Below are 21,309 nucleotides of genomic sequence, written 5' to 3' on the forward strand. Positions count from 1 at the left end.
CTTATTTTTTTATATTTATAATAATATTAGGTTGTCAAATTTCGTTCCGCCTTTTTGCTATTCATTGAATGCTTTATAAAAAGTGTTACAGTGATCGGATTTAGTTCAAATATGCGCCGTTTCGTTCGATAATCTGTTTCCATCTAGACGGCAACTTCATAATATCCCCCTCGTAGAAGCCCCCCTCCTTATTTGCGAAGAACTCGGACAGCCACTTTTCATAAGCCTCTTTTGTGTTCAACTTTACACCAACAAGGGCGTTCGCTATGGAAAGGAACAGGTGGTAATCACTTGACGCTATGTCCGGATCGTATGGTGGATGCGATAAAACCTTTCATCCGTAGCTTCTGACGAGTCATCAACGAAGTGTGTGGTGTGGCGTTGTCCTGGTGGAATACAACACCCTTCCTGTTGGCCAATTCTGGACGCTTCTGGTCGATCGCCTGCTTCAAGCGATCCAGTTGTTCGCAGTAGATGGTAGAATTAAGCGTCTGACCATATGGGAGCAGCTCAGAGTGGATGATTCCCTTCCAATCCCACCAAACATACAGCAAAACTTTCCTGGCCGTCAATCCTGGCTTGGCCACTGTTTGGAACAATTCACCGGCCTTCGAGTTCGTTCCGTTTCAGCAGCGTATCGCAGGCGTTGATTCGATCCAGAAGGTTTTTTTGCGTCAAATCTTGCGGCACCCAAACATCAAGCTTTTTTGTTTATACAGCCTTTTGCAAATGGTTTAAAATGGTTTAGTGATGAACTCCTATCTTCTGAGTGATGTCACGAGATGCCACATGCCGGTCTAACTCGATGTTTTCCATGATTTGATCGGTATTCGTCGTCACAGGTCTTCCGCCGGCTGGCTTATCCATGGTGTCGTTTTCATCAGCTCTGAATCGTCGAAACCATTTCTCCGCAGTTCGAAGTGATAGAGTACCATCCCACAAAACTCAAGTAATCTCACGGAAGGTTTCTTCTTTCAAGGCGGATTTGACTTTAACGAAGGAAAACTTTAAAATAGCGCGAATTTCGGCGTTAGTGAACTCCATGTTTACACGTCTATTGTTGGACGCAATATCCAAACTAATCATGCATAGCGTCGTTTTGTAGGTTATGTCAAGACCTTTCTAAGATGTAAAGTATTACCAAATACGAGCTCTGTAGCGCTTTATATGTAGCCGCAAAATTCAAAAGGCAAATAGGCGGAAGGGAGATATTTTACAAACTAATATTTGGAGTTGAAAAAAGTTACAGCTGTTCGAAAATTAGTGAAAATAATGAAGAAATTCGCTATATTTTGAAATTTTTGTATGAAAAAGCAAAGAATGCCACGCAAGCCACCAATGAAATTTGGGAAGTTTACGGAGACGATGCTGTATCAGTTCGTGTAGCACAACAATGGTTAGCTTACTTCCATTCTGGAAATTTCGAAATTTCGATTTACACTGATGAAAGTTTTACACTGTTGGAATAATGTCTCCAATGGAAAAATGGCAACAAGTGGTCGACCAAAATGGTAGCTTTTGGTCTATTTATTTATTAGTTTAAATATAAAAAAATAGGTTGAAGTTTGATTATAAATACGAAAATACTTTTCGACTACCCAATATACATATATTTATAACATGTGGCAAGAGTATAAAAACTTGAGTAGGAATTTCACAGTTAAATTAAAAATTTCGAAACCAAAATAAAATATATATTTATTTTTAAATCTTTTGTGTTGCTGTTTGCAGCTTTTGTGCACCTTTGTTCAAATAATTCCACTTTATTGCATTCCATAAAACAGCGCGGTCTACAATGACTTTATTGTCATTCAAATTGAGCGGATATATTTATTACTTTGTGACGGTTGACGAACTTTTTGACAAAACATATGTGATAGCAAGTTCGAAAACAATTCTTATGGTTATAACAAGGTACAAGAAACCAGTAGAAAACAAGTAAAAAAATATATTTAAAAAAAAAAACCAGAGAGAACTTTATTTTATAAACAAATTTTATTTATTTGTAGCTTTCTGCTGCAACGAAAAACTTAAAAACCGCCTACCCCATCAACAGCATCATAGTGGTGAGGCTTTTGGCACTATTCACCAGATTCAAGTGAAGAAGACATATAAGCTATAAATAAGCTCGCTCATGTGGGTGTGTATGCAAATCAAAACTTTCCGAATGGTGCAAAAGCAATCGTTCGTAATCAAGCGATTTGTATGCGCATATCATAAATGATCTATGCTAGAAGTGTCGAAACAAATATGCGAACCAAAATTTAGCGAAGAAGCAAAGAAACAAAAGCTTATAACATGTATGATTGTACATGAGGCATATACATACATACATATATGAATATATTGATTAGAGAATTGTTTGATAATTCAGTGATTTCCGAACACAAAAAATAAGGCAATATACTTCTTAACGTTTTTAATAAAATATTTCCTTTCAAGTCTTCCGAATAATTACCCTTTCTTATACACAATCGCACGAGAGCTCTTTGGATATCGCCATATACATCTAAAGTTCATTGGTACTCACAAGCTGTTTCCATTTGTCTATTAATACTAGTAATTTAGTATCGGAAAGCTTTGTAACGAGAACTCACACAGAGGATTTTGCCCATTTGTTCCAACGCTCGGCATTCTCAGAGAAATTTTCTTCTTTACTTTTCTCCTAAATCCACTTTTTCAGCAAATTTACCGAAGTGTTAAATGCTCTGTTATAGTGATCTAACTAATCTATAATTTTACAGTGATGTTAGTTAAAATGCCAATGTTCTTCTCCTACTTTACCCGCGTAGACACCGCTTAAGCGGTTATAGCTGAGGTAACAACAGCGTCTCAGTCGTTTCTTCTTTTCGCTCTTTGGCGCTCTTGTGCAACCAATTCATTCTCCACCTTATCTCTGCAACGGAGTGAAGGTCTTCCCGTTCCTCTACTTCCACCGGCGGACTGAATCGAAAATCTTCATTGTCTTAAGCTGGCGTGTTCCCTTCTATACGGACAACATGACCTAGCCACCGCAGCCACTGCTTCCTGATTCGCTGAACTATGTCAATTTCGCCAAATATCTCGTGTAGTTCATCGTTCCACCGACTGCTGTACTCGCCGTTGATAATACGTAAAGGACCATATGTCTTCCGAAAAACTTTTCTCTCGAACACTCCTAAAGCCGACTCCTCAGATGATGATATCATTGTGCCGGGGATTGTATCCAAACGTCGGCATTGCTTTCATCCGCCATATCTTGCAAAGAAGCTGATGCATGCACCTTGTCTGTACTTTGCCGCCGTATTGGAATAGCTTGGCTGGTAATCCGTCGTCCCCCGCCAATTTTATAACCACAAATTCATAAAACTATTGGATTTTCAAATCACTTTCACTTCTATAAACAAATATTGAATGATAAAAACGGAAAATTGTTTTGATTGCATATTTAGAAAACAAATAAAGTGCTTTTGGCAATTTCTACCATCGTGCTGTCGGGTATACTGAGCGCTCATTCGTCCTCCATAACCTCTTTCACCCTCCATTTATTGATGCTTTTTCAATAATATTGCACATTCAAAGCAAAATGATTTTTTGTGCTTTCACCCTCCATTTATTGATGCCTTTTCAATAATATTGCACATTCAAAGCAAAATGATTTTTTGTGTTTTACTTTTTATTAAGCATCAACAAGAGAGCCCAAAAACAAAATGCAACTTAGACGAATTTATTACATTTATATGTAAATGAAGTTGTTGTTGTTATGAATATATAAACTCACTTTATGAATTTATGCGTTAAGCTTGCACCATTTGCTGGCGCATTTAAAATGTAAATGATTTTATTCATGAAAATGTGCGCCCGATGCAAACGGGTTTTTTTGTGAGCAATGATTGCCCATTTGAGGTGTAAAATGTAGCAGCGGAATTGATTAGATATCAAATTGAATTTATATTATGTGCGACTATGTTTTATGCAAAGCCTCAAAGCCTCAATGAAATGATAAAAAAATGCACAAAGAAATGCAAATGCAATATTATGGTTTCGGTGATAAAGATAATGGATGCCTAAATAATTTAAAAACTGTATTTTATTAGATTAGTACGAGTATATACGAAAAGTGGCTAAAAGGCAGCATTGTAAGAGAAAACAAAAAATAAGCATTCAATATTTCAAGTAAATAAATAATAAATGCAGGTAGCATAATAAATTTGAAAAAAACCCACACACACACACACAAGCATAATAGGTTTGCATGTGGCGGTGCGAGAGTGGGAAAAATTTTCATGGCAAGTTAACTGAAAATATTTGGACATACTGCATGCAGCAGGCAGCAATATGTGGCAGACGTGTGTGTGCTCGGTTAACTTGGACTGAAGCCAGAGGAAAATAAATAGAAAATGGTAAACGTTGACCACAAAAGGCCATAAGCATATTACTTTGTTATAAATATATGTGTATGTATACATTTTTAGCAACACAAATAAATAATTCACAGCACATTTTGGCATTTGGCATTTGGGCGCTACGAAAAACCGATATGTGGGCGAAGAAGCTGCGCTAGCGGTTGAGCAGCAGGTTATGCCGGGTCATTGGACGATATATGGTCAAGAATTACGTATTTTCGAAAAGAGGATTGAGAAATATATAAGCCAAAATGTTTAACCACAATTGGGCCAAGTCAAAATACACACACATACACAAAGCCACATAGAAACTTGGCACAAATAGCAATTTTCTAAAAATCTGTGTGCAATAGAGATCTGCCAGCGCGCATTTTAATAAAAATCAAGCTGGTGTAAGGCTACAGCATTACATATTTATTTCTTCGAAAATATTTTAAAAGCAACCAAAGCAACCGTTGAATCCAACAAGCCCAAGCGCGCAACACAAACTTTGGCATTCAAGCGAAATGGGTGAGAGTTGGCAGACAAAGCGGTTTTGAAACGGCGTTAGGAGGGGTGCGCACATTTGTGGGTGTTGAAGCGCATGAATTCCAAGGATGCCGAAAAATGCCACAACAACGACTAAAGAATTTAGCGGAAAGATCTCAGGATAACTGAAGCGCGGCGTTACGCTTACAAGAAGTTAACGGAATGCTTGTGGTATTTAAAGAGGCCATTGTGGCTTAAAAGTTGCTATTTTATTACTTTTGCTTGGTAACCGAAATGTATGCGTTTGTTGTGGCAGCGTGCGGTTTCGAGCCCATTTTGGTTGTTGTCAACAAACCGTTACAATGTTCAGTTGTAAATTGTTTGTATTTATTAGAGAATAGCACATAAATTACTTATAATTGTCGGTGAACAAGAAACGAAATACGCGAAAGTAGGTAATCAATTGGTCAATTGAAAAGTCCCCAGCCTGACACTTAGGTGGTGCTACTAGAATTAAATCTATATCATTTCCAAATAGCCCTAGCATTCAGAATTGGCATGTATAAATTTTACAGCTGCCAGGTTATTAGTTGGCGAATTATATCATTTGGAGTGAAGCAACTGTTGTTATTTTGAAAAAAAAAATTGATGGAAAGGAATTTCGAGTTTTGATAAAATATTGCTTTTCGCGGGAAAAACACTGTAAAAACCAAAGTTTGGATTGATTAACATTATTTGGACTCTGCACCAGAGAAATCAGCCGTAGAAAAGTGGTTTGTTGAGTTTGAACGAGGCGAAATTGGCACCGAACACGGAGAACGCAATGGAAGTCCAAGAGAGCACACAAAATTATTTTAGGTGCCCTTAAAGTGAAGTTGTAAGATTATAGCAGGCACAGCAAAGATATCAACTGAACGTGTACGTCATATCAGTCACGAATGTTTAGATATGAGAAAGCTACGTGCAAGGTGATTGCCGCGCGAGTTCACACTTTCGACCAACAACAACGACGACTTGATGATTCGGAGCAGTAATTGGATATGTTCAAGCGTAATAAACCCGAGTTTTTGCATCGATGCGTGATAATGGATGAAACATGGTTCACCATTTCTCTCCGAAGTTCCATCGACAGTCATCCAAGTGAACTGCACGGGACTCTCTGCAAAGCATGGAAAAATGCAACAGTCGACTGGCAAGGTTACGGCGTCTGCATTTTGTGATGCGCATGGAATAGTTTTTATTGTTTACCTCGAAAAAGGAAGGACGGTCAACAGCGACTATTGAACATTTTGCAGAACGAAATTGTCGCATTTAAAGAAACAAGTTCACCAAAACAATGCACCGTGACACAAGTGAGTAATATCGATGGCAAAATTCCATGAATTGCGCTTCGAATTGCAATCGCATCCACCATATTCTCCAGATCTGGCCTCCAGCGACTATTTCCTGTTCTCAGACCTCAAAATAATGTTCGCTAGAAAAGAGTTTCTTCGAATGAAGAGATAATATTGAACCAAAGCACAAATTGTACCACAAAAATGGTATTAAATAGTTGGAGGATTGCTGTAATCAGTGTATTAAGTACCCTAAAACGGAACTATATTCAATAAAAAATGAATTTTGGCTAAACATTTTTTATTGTAGTAGGCCGGGGACTTTGCAATTTCCTGTTATTTATAACACTTCTAATGGAGCTAAGCCTCAGTTATTCTGCGATATCAAATAACGTATATTCAGAGAAATATAAAACTGTCTGCCGTATGCTACACAAAATTAAGTTGGTATAAAGACACTTGATTTAAAATATTAAGTCGTATAAAATTTAAAAATATCGGAACATAAATACAGACTTTATAAATACCTCAGCTCAGCGCCACCTAGCGACCTGACTTTTTTTAAACAAGACTCCAAACTTTTTCAACCCTTCATTAATCCTGCTAATCGCTCTTAAATAAACCAGCTCGTAACCAGCAAAGTTATCAATACACCCAATTATTTATTTAAACGGCGTATTAGCAAATTGAACTTTACGCTTTACAGCCGAGCAAAAATAATATAATTAACATCATTTATTCACCTCATTTGTGAGCGCCGCAAAATGTTTACACTGCGCCGAACAATCTCACCTCAATCGGTAATCCACCCACTTAACGGAAAGTGTTAGAATAGCAAACAAAGTCACGCCCATTTTTAAATGCGAGGCCGAGTAATAAATATAAAATTTAAATACTTAAAGTGGAGAGAGAATTAGAAGTGCACGTAAAATGATGAGTTTTATTTTTTTTTTTTTGTTTCAGGTTTTAATAATCGTCGTAAAAGCTGTCTGTGGGTGGTCTGTGCGGTGTTCTTCCATGCCGTATTAGGCCTTCAATTAATGAAAAATATTTATATACATATCAATGATTTGTGTATTATTACTTTACCATTTGCTATCCTCCCAGCCTTCTAACATAGATATTGAAAAACATAAATTTAACTTTAACTTAAACAAGTACGAAGTACTATAAATGGTTGGTATTCAATTCGCCATTGCTCACCACTTTATTAAAATTGCTATGTTCTCTTTTCGAAAAATGTGTGAGCGAAAACAACATTAAGTTCGATCTAAGAGATTTTCAAATCATTAAAGTGTTAGTAGAGTTAGTTAGACAATTTCTAGCTCTGGCTATGCGATTTATAACAGTTGCTTGTTCGATTCGCTACTTTTCAAAGATTGGATGGCACATTTATTATATTTTTTTGGCAAAATTATTTTAATACTTCCGTGAGAGTTTTTCAGCTTTTTACTACTTAGTGTTTCTATTTTCCTTTGGTGACTCGAGCATTGCGAGAAGCCTAGCAATTAGAATCGAAATAATGTCCTTAATGAATCGTATGAACTTAATTGTATTGTATTGATCGAGTCAGAAATCAGAAAATGTGAAACAAGTAAGTATGGGTAGGTATTTCGTTATTATCTGGTTAGTTGTATAAACATTTCTACTTGTACGACATGAACATTTTATCACACGATGATTTAGCAATTTTATTCCTCCCATTTACTATTAGTATTTCTTAATACTCAAAAAATGCCGGAATCTACCGTAAAGTCAATAATTTATTTAAAAATAAACATATTTACGGTATAAAATATTCTATCAACCGCCTGGCATACTATACTTCCGCGTACGGAACACTTTCATAGTTGTTGGGTAAAATGGTGACTTTCTCTTTATTAAATTATACCTCACTCCAAGCAAAAACCAATTCCACTTAAGTGTGCGTTTGCATGTACTCTCACATGTTTTCAAAAAATGAGATGTCAGCTTGGTGACCTAAGTGTGGCCATACTGCTAACGAAACTGTATGTACATATTAAGGAGAAAAAATATATATCTGAGCAAAAAAGAAAAAAACCAATTATAATAAAAAAGCGGAAATGAAGTTAGGGAAACTCTTCAATTTTCAATGTGTGCGTATGTACCACAAATAATGAGTGTACGTATCGCAAGAGCATAGCAAGTCACAACGCAAAAGAGTATGACAACTGTGTTGAGGGAGAATAATTTTTACACCCAAGCACAATATCCTACTAGAAGCGTTTTATAGTTTTGTTTACACAAGCGCTGTCACCAATCATCATGAAAATATTGGGAATGAATTTAGATAGTTATAGATATAGCCCGAAGATCTGCTTGCAAGTAGAAGGAAATTGTTCATAGACGCAACACAGTCAGTTCTTTTATATGACAGCGAAATATGGTCCGATACATTCAACTTGAAATATTGGCAAAGAGTATTTGGTAAGATGCAGAGCACAGCAGCCCTAAGAGTCGTCTCAGCATACCACACTGCATCCAAATCCGCATAATTGGTGATAAGTGGGTCATTCCAATAGATCTACTTACAAAGGAGAGAAGATAACTAGGGATAAAGGAGCGCAAAGGAAGATGGATCGCCAAACTAAGCAAAGATATATAATCACTTAACAAATGCTCGCCAGACAGGAGTATTCCCGAAAATACCTATACACATTGGGAAAAACAGAAAGTCCTGCATATATTTACGGAGGCGAGCCACTAGATTACGCAAGTCGTAACGGTTTTTAAGTGCCGTCGATGAAAAGAAGCACGAATAATATTATAAATCAAGCTTGGATAACTCAATCCGGAAAATCTAGTAGAAAAAATGATAGCCAGCAACGAAAAAAAAACAAATTGCCTCGCATGTAGATTATGTACTATGCACTAAGAAAACGGACATAGACGTAGACTCTTTGGCCCAGGAGAATTCGAGCCAAAAGAAGGCGAGCCAAATAGCTTTATGTTTGATTAAAAGCAAGTTTTCTTGGTAGAAACAATTCAAAGAAGCTGTCGAGAGCTCGTTGACGATGAACCAGCATGGCCATAAACATCTACTGATGGTCAACATGTCAATAAAATGAAGGAATTGGTACTTGAGAATCGACGATTAACAGCCAAAGATCTTCTTGGTATCCTTGGAATATCGGCAGGATCAATGACAACCATTTGGAAAGGTCATTTGGGCCTAAGAAAATTAAAACCACGATTGGTTCCGAAATCAGTAAATTTTTTGAAAAACAAAGTCGCGTTCTCGTCTATGAAACAATGCTTCCCGACTACAATGATCTCATTAAACGAATAGTATTATTACTGACGATTGGTCTTGGATGTACACTTACGACCTGAAAGCCGAAAAAAACACGTTAAAGCAGGTCAACAATCATGGTTATGTTGACACTTTTCTTCGATTATCGAGGTGTGGTGCAATTCGAATTCCTTTCGACCGACCAAACTGTCAACAAGGAATACAAGTTGAGTGTTATGCGTCGCTTCCACGAAGCTGTAAAAACAGCCCGGAATTTTGGGCCGACAACTCTTGGTTTTTGCACTACGATAATGCACTGTTGCGTACTGCATTGTTTCTCGTGAGGTTTTTCGCTAATGTTCAACCAAAATCGTGTCGCCACCACCGTATTCGTCTGATTAAGCTCCGTGTGACTTCTGGCTATTCACCAAACTCAAAAACCGCTCCGACGAAACCGTTTTGAGCCGATTAAAGACATTAAGCGTGAATCGCTACGCGCATTGAAAGCTGTTCCGAAAATTGATTTTAACCACTGTTTCGAGGATTGGAAAAAACGTTGGCATAAGTGTATTGGTGTCAATGGCGATTTGGGGATTGAGGGGGACGACACAGATTTGGTAGAATAAATGAAGAGTTTTAAAATTATGAACAAATTCTTACTATTTTTTGTTCAAAGTAGTATGGAGATCAAATTTCACAAGAACATCTTAGAAGATTATACAAATTTAGGAAAGATTTTTTATCGATTCGGTTGCGCGCGCAGTTTATATGGACCAGTCTGGGTCAAATTTAGTTTTACATGGATTTGCAGCTTAAGTTGCTCGGCAAAATAAAGATTATGTATATAGTGAAATTTGTATAAAATCGCGTCGGCCGCTTCAAATTCTCAATTATTGAATTTCCAAACAGACAAACATTATGATGACTGGACCGAACTTAGCGCTTCCTTACTCAAGTTTCATTTATGCTTCCTTGGCAGCAAAATGTAGTAGCGTAAGTATATTTTATTACAGCTTAAATAGAACTGTGTATGTATATGCATGTGTGTGTGTGCACATACTGCGAACGTGATGCAAGTGGTCAGCGCTGACGCGTTGTGATAAGAACATAAATAAATACTGTTTAGTATGAAGCAATTTGAGCGGCCCGTTTGCATGGGGTAAGAGTAATCCTAGCAACACTCCAGCGCATAAGCTGCAATTTCAATAATAACAACAACAAACAAACAAACATAAATGCCCTTGCAAAATTTCATACCATATGAACAAACAAACATACTGCTACATTGCGAAATTGTATCAATATTACAAATATGCTGGCGATTTTCTTTTATTACTTGAGCTTATCCCGTAATCGATAGGTTGCAGCTTGTAGGTGCGAACCTTAAGAATACCTGTATGCATAGTACTTGTAAGGAGCTTACGCGGAGGATTTTCCAACCAATTGTATTTACTTTTTTACGGTATTGAAAAGCTGTTCATTGTGCGATTTAAATAATTTCTTATTTTCTGGAAATTTCCTTAAGAGCTTGCTTATCATAGCTACGCACATTCTCGTGAGCTTTTCTCTTCGAAATCTACATATATTATTATTGTATTAAAAAATAAAATAAAATAAAATAAGAAATAATCAAATGTATTTACACAAATGCGCTTCAACAGAGACTGCAAGTCGCAGCACTTTGCTTTGAACTGACTTGCGCCCAATTTATGAGCATTCATTTCAATTGCTAATCATTGTCAGCTCACAATTCCAAATACGATTGCACCAATGCACCAATGGCCTGTGTATGGCGCTCTAATTCCCAACAATAGCAAAATAAATTATTTAATTAAGCCGAATACCAGCAGGCACCCGTTGGCCACACTGCAGCTGGACTGTGAGCCACCAGAAAGAGGGGGCGGCAGTGAAAATGTGGAAAATCAGGGCGAAAATAAACAAAGTGATATAATTAGTTAGTGTACACAATTCGTTTGTATACATTTTGTTGTGTTGACTTGACTTTTTGGCCTATTTAAAATCAAATGGATACGCAATCAACACAAATGTAAACTACTTTTGCTGCGCCGCTGCTTTGTTGCAATGTTTACGCGTCGATCGAAGAGGAAATAAACAGTTACAACGAATAAAATCAAATCACGATGAAGTAGCTATTAATCTAGTTGGACCACCGAGATAAATTGCCATTAAAATGCTTTATACTTAGAATATATGTAATTGAAAGTATTTAAGTAAAAGTATTCTGTTTAATTGCCACTTCTTGGTGATTTTGATCTTACATAATCAAAGATTGGGAATTGTAAAATTGTTTTTGTGTATAAACTTCATCATAAGCGATTTCTAAAATCGATCGATTACAACAAAATTTCGTGGCACAATGCACGGAACGCCACCATATTGAAGGCAAAAACGATTGTTTGCAATCAGATCTAGATGACTTCAAAGAAAAAAATTATACACCGCACACATGTTGGTTATTTAAAAATATATAAATACAATAAAAAACGTTATTACACCCTTCACAGGGTCATTTTTATAGCATCAAGCTAAAAAATATATTTTTTTTTTATTTAACCGTGGCAGTGTATAAGATTTATTTTATATTTGAATTTCATTTCACACGATGCACCCTGTGCGAAAATGTTTCTCAGTTACCTATCATTTTTTACTACTATTATTTTCTTTAATTACTGTACTATCGCTGTAAGAGTCCTCTTCTGCTTTTTTTATGCTATAGTGGTTCGATCTGAATAATTTATACGGAGAACATAGTGGTAACTCAGATAATGGTCGACATGAAATTTCGTGACGACACCTTGCCAACCTAAAAAATTGCGCCATGCGAAGGCTTGAATTAGATCGGTCAGTTTATATGGCAACTATATGCTTTAGCAATCCGATCCGAACAATTTTTTCGGTACTTTGAGTTAAAATATGTATCAAATTTCGTGTCAACTAAAAAAGTTGCTCATACAGAAACTTAATTCTGATAGTATGGTAGATATATGTATACTATAGTGATCCGATATCGGTGATTTCTAAAAATGAGCAGCTTCTTGCTGAGAAAAGGACGTGTGCAGAACGTCAGGACGATATCACGAAAACTGAGGAATTAGTTCGCGTATGTACATATAGACTGATACAGAAAAGTGATTCAAGCTAATTTCATCACGGGTCATAGGGAAGTATTGTCTCATATAATTCGGAATATTATTGTCATTGCCTTTGATAGACTTCAGTTTATAATTTTCTAAAATTGGTGAAGTATTGAGGTATTTATAGTACAAGTGAAGTTTTGAACTAAGCTGACACCAAATTTCTAGTTTATAACTATTCTGCTATTGAATATCTATCTAAGAGTTAAGGGGTTACGTTTACGGCCGAAATAATGTCTATTTTCGCTTTTTTTAATGTAACAAATAAATTAATTTTTAATAATATAACTTTCGAAAATATCAAAGAGCAACATTGGAATAAATATTTTGGGAATTTTTAATACAAAATTTTTTGAAATTCAGCCATTGTCAGCTAATAACGTTTGCTCGTGGTGAACAGCATAATAGACGAAGGATTCAACTAAAATCCAATTTCATCGTTTAGTAGATGAGTATTGGCCGTTATTTTTTAAATTTTCAAAACCCGTGTAGTCCCTCAAAGCTAACACGCAACTGACAGATTTTGTATTACAATTTTCATAAACTTTTTTTTAGAAGAAGTGCACTTCTCATTTTGTTTAGCCCACAAATATTTTCTAGTTTCTTACTCTTACTGCATATAAAACTAAATAAACGCGTATTGCCTGAGAAAGGTCGCAAAATTAACCCATAATAAACCATTAGACTAACTTGAGATAATTTTCCTCACAATCTCTAGATATCCTCCTTTAGGCTTATAATTCTAACTGCCACTATCCGCAAAGGATATAATCTCATGCTTGGCAGTAATTTTAATAAAGTCATAAAATGTTTACACTTATTATTGCTGTCGTTAAGAAGTATTATTATTTTAAGTTATTTGACAGCATAAATAAAACTTCAACGTCATCTTTACCAAACAAAGTACTTATGATTGCACTGCTGGCGTGCCATAACCCAATATCGTATGTGTAAAATCGCAAATTTACATATGTAAGCAGCTTCTATGTTTGCAGATTGAGGTGGAATATGTGTTACATGGCCAAAATGCTTCACAGCCGGTAGGGGGGAGCATCATTTATTTTGCCTTTTTTCAGTTGCCATCAGATTTCAAAGGATTATATTCCAAAGCTGACATGACAACCACAAATTACACCCGGATCATGAGTAGACCCTAGATGTACTATACATATATGTAACTTACGTACCACACTTACTTATGTACATATGTGTGCGTGTAAGCAAATTGCTTCACACTCACTATACGTTTATGCAACACCATTATTTTGGGTAAGAATACACATAACAGGGTAAAGATACCGATATATGTTTGTATGTGTGGAGTTCCACATGCGGGTCATATTACAAGCACAACGGTATACTCGCATCAAGATAAACGAGTTGTCCACATAATAAAAAGAAAATAAGAATAAGCATATGCCAATTTTATTTTCTGCACAGGATACTCGTGTCAGTGAGAGTTATGATAGAGAATTTATGAGACGCTGTAGGATTGGAGAATGACATGGAAGTCGTCAATCTACATCTGTATGTATGTATATGTTGATATCCATGAGTGTATGTTAAATATTTTTTCCGTTAATACTTGCAGGCATACATAGTATATATTCGCATCATATGTAACAGTGGTAAGTGGCCTGCATTATCCTGATGATCTTCGATATTCATAAAACTTTTGCTTTCAAAGTGAAAGTGAGAATTTATCTGTTAAAGGTTATGTAGCGCACAATGCCATTGATACGAGAAAAGCATGACATGCAAACCTAAAAAAATACACATTAACATAAGCTGGCTACATGCAGGTCCAGTAGGAAAGTAGGTACATCGGTGAAAGTGGAACCAGTTCAGAACTAGAACGTTGCATGTATATTCCAAGCTATTTTTAATCTTACATTTGATACGCATTTTGAGAAACTTTTATTACTTTGACATTATACATACTTTCTCAAAATATAATTTTCTATTCAAGCCCACCCAAGAACGCACTTTGTAACCCTAGAAAGTCGATTAAAATTCCAAAATACGTTAAACACGCTGTTCCTACAGGGTATGATCTTTCTTATAAGTATAACTATATGTACCCATAAGCTTTTGGGTAATCCCTGGGTCGATTGTCTATTGAATTTTTTCGATTTTCATATTCCGTTTTTTGCTGGTTATTCGCTTGGTTTGCTTTTCTTTACTGCATCATATTATTTCTCCGCCGCTGTTGCATATTTTCCAGCTGACTACACACTCTCAGCACTGTAACTTATTACATTGGCACTGCAGAAGGTCAATTGGCCTTTGTGCTCGCATCTTGGTTATTGTTTCGCTTGCTTTCGCTAGCCTTTGTGTTTCTTGGCCAAAGAAAAGAGGGTCACTTTGTAAATTGTGTGTTAGGGTGGGGTGTGTGAGGCTGCCACTTGATAAATTAGCGTTTATGTTGCGTTTAAAACGCGTGCAATCTCGTGTTGCAGCTTTTGGTACAATAAAATTGGAAGACATGTCGTTGTTGTTGGAAATATTTTCACATACTTTATATGATACAATGTCAAGGCTAAAATTAAATTGAAATTGACGATGAAATTCTATTTTTACGCCCTGAGATAAAGAATTTCATTGATATCCCAAACCGTTTTGGTTTTATTAAAAAACAATTTTACCGTGCTTTTATTGAAAAACTCGCTCTTAAATTTGAGGCCACTGACCCCGAATTTCGGTAGTAAATTTTACTAATTTCGACTCGTGGTTGGATCGTATATTTTTCCATGAAAATATGGCGTCGTCTGCAGTCCCTGCAGGTCTACTTTTGTGGCGTCCTTATTGAAAACCCGTTATTATCCAAGCACAAGAAAATTCTACAATTTGCTTTAAAAATGTTTGTTTATCACTATAGTCCTTTTTCGGATAGAATTCCGATTGTGTTTGGGACCTTTCGGAACTTGTTTAAAAACCTTTCGGGAAACACTACCTACCTCTCAACGATTTTGTTTTTCGAGAAACCTAGTGAACATTTTCTGCAGCTTGCCTAAGATTTGTGAATTATAAGCTCGATAATAACCCTCCTATCGGTTACCAAATCGTGAAAATAAAAACTAAAATTGCGACTTAATCAGAATGTTAACACCATGTACTATAAAAATACCTCCAATACTCAAGCGATGCTTGACATAAAAAAATCCCTAGAAAAATATAATTTAACTTCCTTTTCAAACCTAAAACATACAAACATAACTGCCTTGAGTCCTATTATAAGTGCACAAAAGCGAAAGTCAAAAGAGTCAGCAAAAGTGGCAGCAGCAGGAATAAAACTCGTTTATGGAACAGCAGAAGTGAGGCAGAAGTCAGGAAAGATTTCATAGCTGCGTTTGTGATTCTTCTTTTCGAACGAAGTGAACCTTAATTTTTATACATTTTCTGTGTTTATGTATGAGTGTAAGTATGTGTGACTGTGGATGGAGTGTAACGCGCCTGCAGGGCGCTAATGCAAAATGTAGGCATACAAAATAGGCGCGTAGTTAATTTCCTAAGCGCCGGCGACACCTACGACACAAAGGATCATAGCGCTGCAAAGTGCCGCCTTCTCGGAAAGCGTTTGTAACACAAGAGTGCATAGATATACATACAAATATACATATATAAGTATGTACATATGTACCCAGTCAAACATAGCTTAAATACAAACACAAACTCCAAATCAAAAGAACATTAAAGCCCGAGACAGGCGAGGCAAAGGCAAGCACACGCGCGCATTTTCAGGCAAACACAAACACAAACAACAACACAGTTAATGCAAACACAACTGCACAAACATAAAGCAAAATATACGTTTGTTTGTGTGTGTTGGCGCGCAAGAAAAGCAGCTACTTAAAATTCGCCTAATTTAAGTAGAAATAAAATTTACGCCCAATTTCTGTAGCACAACCAATATTAGCATGCCTCCGGTTGACTTGCGAAACAATTGCGCGCAGATCTCTTTTCCTTGGCTTTATTCGACTACACACTCTCTTTAAATGTAGGCGTTATAAATTCTCATCTCAGTTCACTGTGTAAATTAGGAAGTTAGCATTGCACTTTATTGGGGGTCGCGCTGAGTTGCTTGCTTTTTCGCTTTTCACACCCAATTTAATCTTGGATTGCTTTCGCACAGAAATTACCGGAGCTTCTGTTTGTTTTTGCTTTTGACAAACGAGCCAATTTAATGAGAAGAGATAAATGGAAATTTCAAATGCGAAATTCGAAATGCGAAATGGTGTCACTAATAAATATGAGCGGAAGATAATAGAATGATTGGCTATCAGTTTTAAAGCTCAGATATAAGCAATATATATATTTTCCGGAAAAACTTGAATAAATTGCAAAATAAAAAGAAATTTTTGTCAACCCGCGAAATCCACATATTCGGCAATTGGATTCTCTAACACAGGGTAACAATAAAATTGATTTAAATGATATTTTTATATAAAATATTTTAAGATAAATTTGTATACAAATAAATAATATTCAAATAAATGAAACCGTGAAAATTGGCAACATAGCCAATGTAAAAATTTGAAACTTCTGCAAACAAAAATGCCATTTTGCGAGAATTAAAAAATAGCTATTAGATAAATACACACGATTATTTTTAATAATATTTCCCGGAGTATAACTTCGTTAAATATGACTTTGCAATGTTGCCAAATGCGTTAAAAAATATAAAAATAATAAGTACTTATTTGAAACTAGTAAGAAAACTGATCAACATCAATAAAAATAATAAGTAAAAGAAATATATACAAACATATATAAAGGGTTGCCAACTAATTCGAAAAAAAAATTATTTTTATAACTTATTTTTAAAAAACTTACTTAAAAAGTCAAGCAAAAATTATTATCATTTCTGTAATTTGAGTGTAGTTTCAATATCACATTAAATTTTCCATTTCTTAAAAAAAAATTCATTGAAAAATTGGAGTCGAAACCATGGAAGTTTTAAATTCCTTGAAATTATATAATTTTATACGCAACATTTGTTTGCATTGAAATCATTTCTCGAATTCTAAGTTAATATGCGGTTCAGCAAGCTTTAAACGAATTGAAGAATTTTATTTTAAACAAAACAGCGAACTTTGTAAATTTTTTTTTTTGGAAAAATAAGTTTCAACTATTTATTTGTACTGTTGGCAATACTACTCAAAAAATTGTTCAACTCTTCAAAATATTTGTATACCCACATTGTAATAATTTCTTTATCTTAGAACTTTTGATGTGCAAACAGTGCTGAACAGGTGGCAACACTTATTTACAATAGTTTTAAGGGGGAAGCCTACTTTAGAAGCTTCAAAAAATCGATTATTTTTTTTTTTGCTTAAATCTCTTTAAAAATAATCTAAGAATATGCCTCCAAAGTTTTAAAGTGGAATTCGAAGTATTTGCGAAGCTAGAAGGGAAATAGTGACCGAGCGTCTAGCGGATATATGAGCGATTGGGCAGAAAGCGAAAACTTTGACGCGCGATTTCTCGGTTTTTCCTTTTTACGATTTTTCTAAATTGGCGGGCAAAATTACAAAAAAAAGTATTCAACCAATCGTATAAAACCAAAGCTTATTAGATTCAGTATCTTATTACCTCCTCTGTGAACCTAAAAAGTTCTTGAAAACAAAATTCTAAACTATTTTTTTAGTAAATTGAAGTTAGGTTTTTTGGTGAAAAATGCAACTTTTTTTTTTTCAAATCTAAAAAAACTTTGATTTTCGCGTTTTTTTCGGGTTTTTTTAGGTTCACATAGAAGAAGGACTAATGAAAATTAATTATCCATTTGATTTTTTTGTTTCAGACAAAAATTGCGACCTACATTTTGCCCGCCAATTGGACACTTCAATTGCAACACAAAACCAATAACAGAATTTGTTACACGAATTCTATCAATAATCCTCAAATCATACATATGTACGTATGTATGTGTGTGCACGCAAGTGTAAGCCTTTGATTAATTGTCACGTGTACTTTTAGTTGAGCACAGTTATATAAGTAAATTTTCAATGACATCAATCTTTAAGCATACCAGCATGAACCAATCACCTTTGACAACTGAGCCAATAGCACACAATCAATTTTAGCATAAAGTGTCTTTGTGAACACATATAAATGTACTTACATATCTACATTTGTCTGTGTGAGAAAGTCCAGAGCATTTTATCGGCTTAAACGGATTATTTGCGGCCCATATAATAAAGCATGCAATACAGTCGCAATAAGCTCAATATAACCATGTATGGACGACAGTAAGCTCAAAATCCAAATAAAACACTTACAGGCGTACAGGGCGTATGAGCAACGTGTTTGAGCAAATAAATGATTGCAACACATTAAACAATGAAGTAAGTACATATGTATGTATGTAAATAAACAAGCTGATAATATAAAAATATACATATGTATATTTATATGTGTATATGTATTTGTATGTTCAATGCATATATTTATAGTAAGCATTTATGTATATGCAGACATATATACACAATGGAAGCGGTCACTAGAACGGAAGTTTCAATATTTTTTAACATTTCCGATTATATTACAAATTACATTTGTTGACATTTTGCAGGCAGCATCGGACAGACAGATACGCTTAAATTAACAAAAACCATATATTATTTATGTAAAAAAATTAGAATCTAAAAATTTAATCTTATGTATTATAACTCAACAATGAGCCGTTGCTAAAACAAACCGCCTCAACAAATGTAAAATAAACTCAAACTTAAGCCAAAAACAATCAAAATTTGCTAGTTTTCAAAATTCGTCTTCACCACTGCTATTCGTGGGTATTATTTAGCACTTGTTGTAGTTGTATTTTGATATATACGAATCAATTTCGAAACATAAACAAGTACATAAAAAGTTATTTATCCTACTCAAATGTCAAAATTTACGAAAAATATGACAAACTTTTAACACTCGCCTCAATACATACATACGCACTAATATCAAAGCTACTTTATCCGACAACAACTACAGGAACGTTGCACAACAACACACATTTATGAAAGTTAGAGCCAACCTGCAACTGTTTTCCAGCGTAAGTATGTACGGATGTGTGTGAAACTTTTTTTCACTCGGTGTAAATATCAACAATGAGTTTGCGTTCTGCTTCCGCCGCATGAAGTGAAGTGTAAAATATGTTGCCAGCAAAATACCAAAACAAAAAGAGTGAAAAAACGCCACATCACAAAGTGGAGTTTGAAAGTCTATTACATGTTTTCTAAACAAGCAGAATATCGCGCATAACAAGCTTCATAGCCAAGTTAAGTGCTGTAAGCCTGGTCTTGGCTTAGAAAAAATAAGTAAATAAATTACGTGTGTAACAAGCAAAGTTTGACGTGAGCAACTCAATCCTGAATTTCAATGGGTTTATATTGAGTTGCAAAATTTTTGAAAAAGTTTGGAAACATAAGTTGTATGCGTGAGAGGCAGCGTAGTTTTTCACATATAACACTAACCAGGGTTTAAGCTGATTGGCGTTTTACTGTTAAAGTGTCTACTTAAGAGGAGCTTGTACGTAAAATGCACAATACTGAAATTTATAGCATAACTACAGGCGCTTTAAGTTAAGTGATACTTAATGTAACTCGCTTAAGCTCATTAAAAACAAACATACACGTTTGGTAGTGAAATTGCACAAAATTGCAACAAAATTGTGTGATGAAATCAAAATGCCTTACAATGGTAATGAACGGAGCAACTGAATAATGAACGATTTGATTAGAGACGGAGCAATACGTGGAGCGTTAAAAAAAAAATAAACTAAAGGAGGTTATCACTTGTTGACAAATTACGAGTATAACTAAAACAAGAAAAAACGCGCGATCTATCAACCAGTTCGTTTACAGCAGCTGCTTAAGTCGGTAATCCTCAGTTGTGCGTTGAGATTTTTAGAATGGATAAAAATATCGAACAAAGAATTTGTCTAAAATTTTGTATTTCTAACCAAATTTAGTGTGCGGAATCGTTACGATGTTGGAAAAGGCTTTCGGTGATTCAACTTTATCAAAGCACAAGCCTACGAGTGATACAAAGTCTTCAAAGACGATCGAGAAATCGTTGAAGACATGAATCAACTGATGAAAATATAAAAAAGAAAGGATATGGTGCTCGAAAATCGTCAGGCAAGTATAAAAGAGATGGCAAGAGTGCTCGACATTTCTCGAGAGTCCGTTCGAAAAATTTGGTAGAAATTTTAGGTATTAAACGCGTAACACGACTCGTTCCGATAAAGCTGAATTTTTTTACCTCTGTCTCTGAGTGTTTCTGTGGACATGGTTGATCGTACGAATTCCGATCCCACATTCAAGAAGAGTCGATGAGACATGGCTTTTCGAGTATGACAAACAAACAAGTCAACATCGGAATGGAGGGAAAAAAACAAGTCGAAACCAAAAAAAAACACACCAAAGCCGCTCAAAAGTCAAGGCGATGCCCCTTGTTTTTTTCGATATTCGTGGTTTGGTGCATGGTGAATTTGTCCCGGAGTGGCAGACGGCCTATAAGAAGTTCTATTTGGCTGTACTGAGGCGTTTGCGTGAGAATATCCGTCGAAAACGGCCGGAATTGTGGAAGAACAATTCATGGCTTTTACACGATTATAATGCACCATCAATCGAGCCACGATTGTGATCGAATTTAAAGCCAAAAATGCAATTAATGCTATTGATCAACCACCATATTCGCCAGAGTTTGGTTCGTGCGAT

The 21,309-nt window shown here is 35.5% G+C and overlaps 1 protein-coding gene and 1 long non-coding RNA gene across 5 annotated transcripts in view; one reads left to right on the top strand and one right to left on the bottom strand.

Annotated features, from left to right (window-relative positions):
• The window catches only part of LOC125776434 (uncharacterized), a 34,026-nt gene extending 15,333 nt beyond the window's left edge, over positions 1 to 18,693 (top strand). The window contains exons 2-3 of the long non-coding RNA XR_007421706.1: positions 18,396 to 18,508; positions 18,572 to 18,693. This is a non-coding gene — a long non-coding RNA (uncharacterized LOC125776434). The remainder of the gene's footprint in view (positions 1 to 18,395; positions 18,509 to 18,571) is intronic.
• The window catches only part of LOC105230846 (heparan-sulfate 6-O-sulfotransferase 2), a 96,910-nt gene that overhangs the window by 12,699 nt on the left and 62,902 nt on the right, over positions 1 to 21,309 (bottom strand). The gene's annotated exons all lie outside the window — the stretch shown is intronic.

The sequence above is a fragment of the Bactrocera dorsalis genome, chromosome 2 (genome assembly GCF_023373825.1).
Source record: "Bactrocera dorsalis isolate Fly_Bdor chromosome 2, ASM2337382v1, whole genome shotgun sequence".
Lineage (NCBI taxonomy): Eukaryota > Metazoa > Arthropoda > Insecta > Diptera > Tephritidae > Bactrocera > Bactrocera dorsalis.